This window comes from Octopus bimaculoides, chromosome 25 (genome assembly GCF_001194135.2).
Source record: "Octopus bimaculoides isolate UCB-OBI-ISO-001 chromosome 25, ASM119413v2, whole genome shotgun sequence".
NCBI lineage: Eukaryota > Metazoa > Mollusca > Cephalopoda > Octopoda > Octopodidae > Octopus > Octopus bimaculoides.
The window spans coordinates 33,721,088-33,725,206 of record NC_069005.1 but is presented as its reverse complement, the minus strand read 5'-3'; positions in this window follow the sequence as shown (position 1 = coordinate 33,725,206).

The window sequence follows — 4,119 nt, the reverse complement described above, 5'->3', positions numbered from 1 at the left end:
TATATATATATATATATATATATATCAGTGCGCATCCGTAAATATTCCATTCCATGTGCATTTTATAAAATTAGGAATCTGTTTTGCTATTTATAAATGAACGTTGCCCCAAGCAACATTTCATTGTTGCAGAGGAATGGTAAGAAGAAATGAGTGCACCTAGGGATGTCTACCGTTTATGGAATCCAGAAATAGCTTGAGATATTATGAAGGTCAGCTCGCCAGTTACGTAATAGTTCAACACAAGCACTCGACTGCTGTGGCGTCAAACAAACCAAAAATAGAAGAAGACAGAATATCTGTTGGCAATGGTGAAAATATCAGGTGATTCTAATGGGCTTCCATAAAACATGGTCTTGTTTCCTTTTCTCTCCGTTATTGCAATGTCGCATTAAATATCTGCTACATGGCATAAAATATTGCTGTGTGATATAAAAATACTGCTACATGTTATAAATATTGTTCCATCTTATGGATTATTGCTTCATGTTAAGGAATGGTTATAAAATATTACAGTGTCTTGTAATATGTTGAGACGGCGACCTGACGGAAACCCGTAGTTTATTTGACAAAATGCTTGGCGGTATTTCTTTCAACTCTTTACGTTCTCAGATCAAATCCTGAGAAGGTCCACCTTTCTTTTTGACCCCTTCGTTGTCGACAGAGTAAAGTACCAGTCAAGTTCTGGGATCGATGTAATCTACTTGCCCCTCTCCGCAAAAAACTGCTTACCATCAGCCCTGCAACTGACCGAGATCCCGTCCCAGAGGAAATATAGGGTCCTCAGTTATTTATACATCATGGAATCCGGGGTGGGGCGGTCTTATGAATTCTAGGCACGAGGAAAAAAAACATGAATCTATTGCTACCTATTAAAAATATTCTTATATGTCATAAAAATACTTCTATACCTTGCGATTTACTCTTTCATGTAATGCAATCACTAAAGAATGTTCCCATGTGTTGTAAATATATTGCTTCATGTTATAAAATCGTATTGGACCTTATAAAATACTATTACATGCGGTGAAACATTGCTACATGTTTTGATTGTTGCTTACATGATATAAAATAATTATAAAATGTTGCTGCACTATATACAATAATGTAAATTAGTTCAGATGTTATAAATAATGCTATATGTTATGAAATATATGTCATAAAATGTGACTACATGTGATATAAGTCTTAGTATTATTCATTGCAACTATGGCATATAAAACATTTATACATGATATACAAAGTTATTGCTACATGTCACAAGATCTATTCTATATTACAGAACACTATATTCTATAAAACACTCCAACATGTTACAAAATATACCTATATATGCATGTTGAAGTAATTTATATAATATTTTTATGTATGTAGTAGTAGTAGTAGTAGTAGTAGTAGCAGCAGCAGCGGCGGCAGTAGTAGTAAAAGCGTTTGACAGTGTTCTCTACTCGTAGATTTTGAAATTTTTGGATGTCCTGAAAATTTCCCCAGTAATGCCAAACTTACTGAAATGCATGTGTGTTGGAATACACATCTAACATTGTAATGCATTGATGGAACTATAATTTCCAGCTGTATAAGCATCAACTGTAGTGTTTTTTCAAGGTAATTCGTTTTCTCCTCTTTTTTTCTTTCGTTGTTTTTTTGTTTGTTTGTTTTTTTTTTGTATTGCATTCATACTTCTGACTCTGAAACTTAACAAAGTGAAATATGGCTACAAAATAGACGGAGATATCATAAATCATCTGTTTTATATGGATGACTTGTAACTCTATACCCAACATGACAGCGAGTTGGATGAGCTGTTGAAGAGTGTTGAGGAGTTCAGTGACAATTTATGGGTGGCGTTTGGATTGGGAAAATGCGCGAAAGCATCATTCAAGAACGGTAGAATGACAAGCACAAATTCAATGGAAATATCTGTGGATACAGTAATTAAGGAACTGAAACAGAGACAAACCTACAAGTGTTTAAGAGTGAATGAAAACCAAGGTATTCATCAAACCAGCATGAAAGAGAATATCAAGAAGGAATGCTGCGGGAGAGCACGCGCTGCCTTGAAAACAGATCAAAACTCAAAGAATAAAACATCTGCTATAAACACTCTTGAAATCGCAGCTGTCAGCTATATTTGCAACACCATAAATTGGAACATTACTGAATTCAGGAAGATGGACACCAAAATCAGGAAACTTCTGATCTGTAATGAGCTCCGTCACACAAAAGCAGATGTGGATCGGCTCTGTCTCCCGAGGCGATCTGGACGTTGAGGAATGATCCAGTTTGAGTTGCCACGCAAAATATCAGCCATTTGATTCGAACGATTCCTTAAAACTACAGATGACTGGATGCTGAAAATGGTTGCAAAACATGAAAGGAAGAAATATTTGCGTTCGAGCGCAATGTAAAGTAGGAAGCTTGCAAAAGAATTATGTATACCTAATTCGTAAGAAGCTGTGCGAAGGTAAAAATAAAGAGGAGGAGGAGGAGGAGATAACCTGGGCGGAAACTATTTAGAGCAAATACAATAGAAATAATAGTTCAAAATTTTGACTCAAGGTCAGAAAGTCAAAACTCTTATGAGGCGAAGTTAAATACCACAAGGCATATCTTGTCCAGAACTTCGCCGTTTCTCTCATCCAAAGTTTGTACAAAATATGATACGATAAAGCTATGGTAAATCACCAGGGATATAATATTTGATATATCGTGAAAGACAATACTGCAATATGTCATATGTATGAAGAAGTATCAGGTAACTGGAATATTTCTATACGATATCACACGATGTAATGTCTCGAGTGGATATATCAGAAAATATCACATGGCATTTTGATTAAATATCACGTTACGTTGGTCAGACTGTAGTGCGATGGGATTCGGTAGTGTTTCACTTTCTGGGAAGAAAAGATTAACCAAATTGCCTAGAGACACATTTGAATCAATGAGAGGGAGTGTGTTTATAATACTAAATGTATTATACGCACACACACACATACATATATATAACTATGTATATATGCCTATATAGCATGTGTATATTCGTAACTATCAATGTATATTTTATTGTACATACATACATGTATGTACATAAACATTTTTTAAACTGGAAGTTTGAATGAACAGAGTTTAATTAAAAATCACAACAATTGTTTCTGTACAGTTTTAGCAGCTGTTAGTTGCTGAGGTTTTCTATATCAAACTAATACATAATATCCTATAGGCATAATCACATAAATAAGTATGATCCAGAAGCAGCTGTGTACCGCCACGTCATCAGGTGAATGACATTGATATCTCTGCCGGATCACATTCAGTTTCCTACCGTTTTATGTGTATATATATATATATATATATATATATATATATTTGAAAAGATTTGAAAAAGTACTATACGAGTAAGTAGATATTAAAGATGATTATTCATCTTCAATATATATATATTGAATATTAATGCTGTATGGCATAACTTGGGTCGATCGAGTTCACTTCTACTTCATATAATATCGCCTCAGCACTACATTACTGTTGAAACGGTCGTCCTTTACTGTTTGTTTGTCTATGTGCAATTATATTCAATTAATTCTGTAGGATACTCATAATATATTTACGCTACTTACAGCTGTGCTCCAAACATGAACAACGATGTGCTAATTCATTAAACTATACATTGACCACGAAAAAATATACCTGTGTCTGTAAGGGAGAGAGAAAGAGGGAGAGAGAGAGATTGGAGAGACAGACAGACAGAGGTCATATGTAAGTACATATATATAAAACTCTACAACCGTAGTAGCTTCTTTGCTTACGTAAATTTATTTACAATATACGTGTGAATGTATGTAGGTATACATTATATATACTTACGGATGTATATATATATATATACATATATATATATATATATATATATATGTATATATATACATCTGTGTATATATATACATAGATACATACATATGTGTGTGTTTATATATATATGTATATATATATATATATATATATATATATGCAGACATATACATAAATATATTGTATATATTTGTCTCAAACTACTTTTATATGCAGTTCCTCTCCTTCTTCCTCCCTCTCTCTTACGCTCAAAATGTATATATACAT